Source organism: Neolamprologus multifasciatus, chromosome 14 (genome assembly GCF_963576455.1).
Source record: "Neolamprologus multifasciatus chromosome 14, fNeoMul1.2, whole genome shotgun sequence".
Taxonomy (NCBI): domain Eukaryota; kingdom Metazoa; phylum Chordata; class Actinopteri; order Cichliformes; family Cichlidae; genus Neolamprologus; species Neolamprologus multifasciatus.
In genome coordinates this window covers 27165666-27172838 of record NC_140452.1, presented here as the reverse complement: position 1 = coordinate 27172838, position 7173 = coordinate 27165666, and the positions used below count along the sequence as shown (strand labels likewise).

The following is a 7173-nucleotide window of genomic DNA, read 5'->3' as shown; positions in this document are numbered from 1 at the left end:
CTGCAAGACAAAATCCACCAATCAAAGGGAGAACATGTTATACTCATAAAACTCAAATACCTGCCTAAGATCAAAGAACAGATGCGCTATTCTTTTTCTAACTACTTTCAGATGTGGATATCAAAAATTCTCCTCCGCCAGATAAGATTTGGAAAATGTAACAGATGGACAGCTGAAAGTGTAGCTTGTGTGTTAACAGGCATCTGTCATTGCCAAGGTGGAGTTTGATCAAATTCGATTAAATCTGAATCCAGTCTAGTCATTTAAAAATCTAAGTTGTTTGATTTGTGTGAAACTTATTAATTAGCAAGTGAATAAAGGGCTACTGTGGTAATAGAAATAAAACAAATAAAAGAAAACCAGGACGAAGGAGTAAATATTTTGAGTAAGAAGTTGCTGGCCATTTTTTTAAACACTCATACTAAAGTGATACAATTAACCCCTCCAACTGTCCCTACACTCCTCCTTTTTTTGCTTCAGGTATTTAGGAGAAGCGTTTCCCGCCTGTATTCAGCTACGACGACACCAAATTACCTTGGGAGTCATAAAAAACACCGCCCACCTCCAAATAAGAACGAGTCACTCTATTGATGCCATCTCAGCCAGCATGTGCAGTGTTCTTGATTTTATTGTATTTTTTTTTTTCAGTTCTACTTTTTTAGTGCATTTATCCACTTATTTTTTTCAAATGTTTAATGTGACTCACAAACTTAAACCATAACAATGTTACATGTTCAAATGTGCAGCTTGCAGAAGAATTTAGTAATACAAACAAAACAGAGGGCATCTTATCCAATGATCTACTGTAATCGATGACACATACTAGCTAATTCAAACTTCAAATAATATAGCAAAATAGTAGTGACATAGCATTATATCCAGTTACAGCATCAGTTAAATGTAAGCACAAAAGTAGCCTAGGTGCTGTCGTCTCTAAAACGTTTGAGTGATAATTATGATATCTTTGACTGTAGAGCACTTTTTAAAGCACACAGTTACCTCACGTGCGTAAATACAAGTCATTCAGATGTGTCATAATTTTGCCAACGCTTGTAAGAAGACACTTGAATGACAGGAAATTGATTTGTATGTTCCAGAAAAGTCCAGAAATCACCACAAGGCTCAAGCCTGCCATGAACTGGAAACTGCTGGAACACCAGCATCACAAAATTTCTTCTGGAGAAAAGTTTTATGGTCAGACAAGATAACATTTGAGCTATTTCACCATAATAGCAAGAGGTATGTTTGGAGGAGTAAAGATGAAGCTTTCAAACCAAAGAACACTGTACCAGTTGTCAAGCATGTTGGTGGCAGCATCATGCTTGGGTGTTGTTTTTCATCAGTGGCACTGGTACATTCCACAAAGCGAATGGAATAATGAGGAAGGAGGATGACACCTAAATTCTTCTACTTCACATCAACAGTAAGATCATTGAAACTTTGGATATATGTATATATTTGAGCCTGTTTGTATACTTTTGACCCTGTGTAGAATTAGAGAAAAACAGCCATTAAGATGTATGAATTATACAAAAATGTGGTAAGTATAACATAACTGCTTCACACTTTAGTTTAACAACAACTTTGTAACTCTAGTAGAGGATGTGCAGTATTGTCACATAACAAAACTGAAAAATATTTTCTACCTGGGATCAATGTTGCCTCTAATTTTTCATGTGTCTGAGCGAATGCACAAACTCCCTGAGTGATCCCTTGAACCACTGTGAGCAACAGCAGACGTGTGCACTGTGGTCACGCCAGCATCGAATCCATCCAAGTTACATGGTTTATTAAAATAATCAAATTATAGCATTTACATTTATGTTAGACTACTTTTAATTAACTGCTTTAGCCCACTTACAAGGGCATTTAAAGAAGATCTTGTTCATGACCTGTGTAGTATGTTAACACTATTGGAAGTAAAAATAACTTGAACTCCAATTTTGAAAAAACAACTTTCTTTTCTTTTCTTTTTTTTTATAAAGGTCTGACTATTATGAGTATGAGTCTGTGGTCTGGGAGAGAGTCCTGTAACTCTGTCTGCAAAATACAGTATATAATGATCAATGTTGCGCAATTGATTATATAGTTACTTCTTCAAAAAAGTAACAACAACGTTTTTTGCAGCTGTTTAGCTAAAAATGCAGCCAAGGCGTTTTTTAAAATAAACATTTCAAACTATTTACAGAACAATCAGGTGTTCTGCATCAAATCTGATGCCACACAAATTATTTGTGCCACTCCAAAAAACATTTCTGTCCACTATGAGATAAAGGAGAACAACAGCCTGATACCTGCAGGCCTGACAACAGGAGATGTATCACTCCTGTAACACCTGTAACATTCAGCAGTCGCCTCGTTGTTCTGACACACACAACAAAACTATTGACTACACTACACACTAACGACACAAGATTTGTGCTAAACTATGGGCAGAAATCTGTGCCATCAGGAACTGAATTTGAATAAGTTAAATTCAAATTTGAATTGCTTGTGTAACCCATGGTTATTTTATTGCCAATTGTATTCCATTTTTATTCTAATTTGAAGTGTTACTGTTTTGTTAAGTTCTGAGTTTTCCCATGTACCGTGAATGCACCATAGCGCGTGCGTGGTGACTTTCTTTCACTGCATCCGCCTGCACGGAGCTAGATGCGCAAAGCTGTGTGGAGATTCAGTCTGTAACGTGTTGCGCTACGGAATTAATGTTTTCTTTGAAGAATATCCTGGTGAGTCTCATGGTTGCAGTTTAAGTTGTGATTCACAGTCCAGTTCTGAGCATAAAACCAGTCAGGATACTATGCTTGTCAGAAATGTGATATTTGTCTTAGAACCTGCTAATGATTGCTTAGCTGTGTTAGCCTGTGGAAAGTATGCTAGCGTACCCACATGTGCTCCCTGGGCTAATGCGTTTATATGTGATGTTTTAGCTAACACACCACGGAGACACTTTTCATGCTTCATGATTTGCAGTGAAATGTATTTTTGTTGTTGATAAATTGTTATTGGCCAATAAGAACTGTATAGATGTGTGATGTGTGGGGAAAAAAAGGGATAATATTAGAGGAAGACATGTTTTATTTTACAAGTGAAGTGATTGGACTGCACGTTGTGTGCAGACTGGTTTTTTATGTGGTAGAAATCTGCTGCAAGGACCAAGCGGTACCATCTAAGGACTGGATGCCACTGGAGGTGCCTAGAAAGGACGTTCTCAATCTGAAGGCCACCTGTTCCCTTGGAGGGTGGTAGGATACAACGGTTTGCAATTTTTTTTTGGATTAACGTTTTTCTGAGATCTCAGGACGCTTTATGTTGTTACTTTTTCCTTTTTTTGGGTCAGATCTGATTCCACTTAACAAAAAGAAACTGGTGAAAAAAACGAACCAGTGACTAAAGACAATTAACACTTACTAAGAACACTGAATACTAAGTGCACTGAACTGAAATGGACAGCCTACCTAAACCATTTATGGACACTTTAAGTGATATATTGTACATTGTTGAGATTTACATGTTTGAGATTATTTAAATGTTTTGTTCATGTCTATGTTTTGGACCATTTAAATGTTGAATACACTCAAATCACTTTTCTTCCTTTAAGTTGTCGTCAGTGTCTCATTCTGAGTGGAGGGATATTCCTTCTTTAAGTTGAGTTACCACTGCCAGTCTCCTTACGATCCTAACTGAACCCAATGAGTAGATTCTCAAATACTGTTTTTTTCCTTGACTTTGTATAACAGATTACTGCGGATTCGACTGATTTTGGACTACTCAGTTAAAAAGGGTGACACTTGGATTGAATCTGAATTGTAACTTGAATAAATGCTTTTAAAAACTGAATATGAATTAGCCTAATTTGAAATTCAATTTATTGGTTTGAAAATGATCATCACTAAACTGAAATTGAATTTTATAGTTTAAAAATGAATTCATTTGCTTTGCAACTGTATTTTATCCTTTAAAAATTTAGCTCTCGAATAATTTCCGATTCACTTCTCACCATTCAGTTTCAGTTCTACAATTCAATTGACTATGTGCACGTTAGCATATGCTACTTCCGGTGCGGACACTCCTGTGGGGAGCTTTGTTTCCGGTGTCCTATTTGCGCCTAGTTTACGGTCCAAAACAAGTTAAGCAAGTGAATGAATCAAGCGGCGATTTACATTTCTATAGATGTCTTGGGCATTTACCCAATATATCTGTAAATGATGTTCATCGACTTGTCGATATTTTTCCCTGCGCCTCAGGGCAAAAGAGAAAATGGATTCAAATGTTATATTTCTCAGCTGTCCCTCGTTTATCGCGGGTGTTATGTCAGCGATAGGTGAAATCAAGTAGCCAATTTTATTTTTTGACGGTGCAAAACGTTTCGTGGACATCGTGGACATACAGTACTGCACTTCAGAGTCACACTGCTAGCGATCGATGCAGCGATTCTGTACTGTACAGGAACGACGTCACGGAGGAGATCGCCTGCAGCAATCAGGATGCAGGACACAATGTGACGTAGAAAAAAAATAAGCATGCAAACTTGCACTAAAAAATCTGCGAAACAGCGAGGTGAAAGGTGAACCGCGTTATTAGCGAGGGACCAGTGTAATTTTTAAGGTAAGTCACAACATACCCTTCGTACATACTAATGTATAGAAACCCTTACCAGCAATCATTCATTTTTTGTGTCTTGTTCAAGAGTAATCGAGCGCAGATTAATAGAACTACGTTTTACTAGCGGACCGAAAGTGTTACTGATGGGAATCTACAGCGTCTTGAGCTGAATTAAGACTTCAGAAGTCATTCGTCATGTCGAATGACCAGCAGATAAACTCTCAGGTTGGTAATAAATGTATTACATGTATAAGAACAAGCGCCATGTTAACAAATAATAGCCATACAGTAACTTTTATGCTTATTGTAGCTGTTAGCTAAAAACGCTAATTTGCCATCACCAGTGTGAATTCAGCTTTGACAAACAAATATGATCGACTGTTTCTAGTAGAATTCCAAAGTTGTCATCTTGTACCCTCTCAGAGCCCTGTATGCTTGCAGAGATCCCTACAGTAGGGAAACATGCAAAACAGTGTCCAATCCTTTGTATTTTAGCTTTATTTATGTCTTACACAGCATCCCAACTCTTTAGCTAACTTAATAACTTTAGCTAAAGTGAATAGTTAGTCTAATCGTTAGGGGTGGCTGTAGCTCATGTGGCAGGTGGCAGAGCAGGTCAGCCACTAATCAGAAGGTCGGTGGTTCGATCCCAGGCTTCCTCCTGGCTGCATGCCAAATATCCTAGTGCAAGATACTAACCCCATGTTTGCCTACTGGTGGAGGTCAGAGGGCCCGGTGGCGCCAGTGTCCGGCAGCCTCGCCTCTGTCAGTGCGCCCCAGGGCAGCTGTGGCTACAATGTAGCTTGCCATTGCCAGTGTGTGAATGGGTGAATGACTGAATGTAGTGTAAAGCGCTTTGGGGTCCTTAGGGACTGAGTAAAGCGCTATACAAATGCAGGCCATTTGCCATTTACCATTTAATCCGTTAGTGCAGCATTACTGGATCACATCTGTTTGAAGTGATATAATATGATATACAACTATCACTGAAACAGCAAACTTTGTAAATAAACAAACAACATTTCTCATTCTCTAAACGTTTGGCCACAGCTGTAGATTACACTATCAGTGCTTGTTCACTTTTGACAAGAATTACATTTCTAAATTTACTTTGTGCATATACAGGTAAACAATCTAAATCTAAATGACTGCTTTGTCTTTGAAAAGGTGAAGAGCACGAGGCCGGTGACAGTCCAGTTCTACTCCAAGTACACCCTTACGGTGGCTCACAGGACAAGGCTACATTCCTGTCCTGCCAGAAGCGAAGATAAATTTCAGAGTCTTCATGCAGTTCAACCACACCATAACTTCCTCAAACTTCAGTCCTCAAGGGCCGGTGTCATGCAACCTTTCCATGTGTCTCTGGTGCAGCACACCTGAATACAATTAGTAGGTCATTAGCAAGAGTATAGAACTTGACTGCATGCTGAGGTGGCAACCCCTAACCCTACTCAAGTAAATTTAAGTAAATGTATGTATTTGGAAACATATACTTCTAAAAATCCATTTATTGCACCATGTTCATTCTCTCATGAGCTGCTGTAACATGAATCAAATGGCTGAATTGCCAACTCAGCATGCAGTCAAGTTCTATAGTCTTCCTAATGACCAACTAGGTGTGTTGCAACAGGGACACATGGAAAAGTTGCAGGACAGCGGCCCTCGAGGACTGGAGTTTGAGACCCCTGCCGTATGGTGTTCATGCAGTTTTCTACTCCACAGTTACAACATGTCTGACTGCCTGTTCAGCATATGCAAAAATATATGATGAGTTTAAGCATGTGATGACAAAGGGCTTCCATTATGGTGTTTGTCATCACATGTCACAGACATCTGGATGATCATTTGGAATAAACAAGAAACTAAAAACCTGTTACTTCATCTTTTACCTTTATTATTATTATTATTATTATTATTATTGTTCTTATTTTACATTGTTAGGCATTAGGTTTATTTGCAGTAGTCCTTTCCAACTTCTTTCCCTCTGTCATGTTACTGTGTCAGGTTGTCAGCATCTATTTGGGGTTGGGAGTGGAACAGAAAGTAAGGAAATCCAAAGTGCCATTAAAACCAGGAGAGGTTCTTATATTTCAGAAGAAGGGATTAATTCAAAAGAAATGACCTCAATGCCATATTGTATTTAGGAACCCCAGAGAGCACTTTGCAAAATAACACATTCTTATAATTTCACCCTCAGATGAGCCAAGCTACGACTGTCAGGGAAGGTGATGTAGGTACAGAGCATGTGAGAGTGGTTAAATTAATGTCTCTTGTCTAGATGAAGGCACAAGAGGGATCAATGGCAAGGCGTAGAGCTTCAGTCTTCAGTGGACACTCCATTTCTGGCGCAAAACACCTGTAAAAAATGGTTGATTTAGGAGGTGACCTAACAACTTCAGCCTGTCAAACATAGCAATGGGGCAGTATGTTAAAAAACAAACAAACAACTAATTAAGCATGCACTCAGTACCCTAAGAATTATTATGGTAGTTAAACACATTGACAGTCACATATACTATCACTTCAAACAGAGGTGATCCAGTAATGCTGCACTAACGAATTAGACTA

The 7173-nt window shown here is 38.5% G+C and overlaps 1 protein-coding gene across 1 annotated transcript in view; it reads right to left on the bottom strand.

The window, feature by feature from the left end:
- The window catches only part of zbbx (zinc finger, B-box domain containing), a 102477-nt gene that overhangs the window by 29232 nt on the left and 66072 nt on the right, over positions 1–7173 (bottom strand). The gene's annotated exons all lie outside the window — the stretch shown is intronic.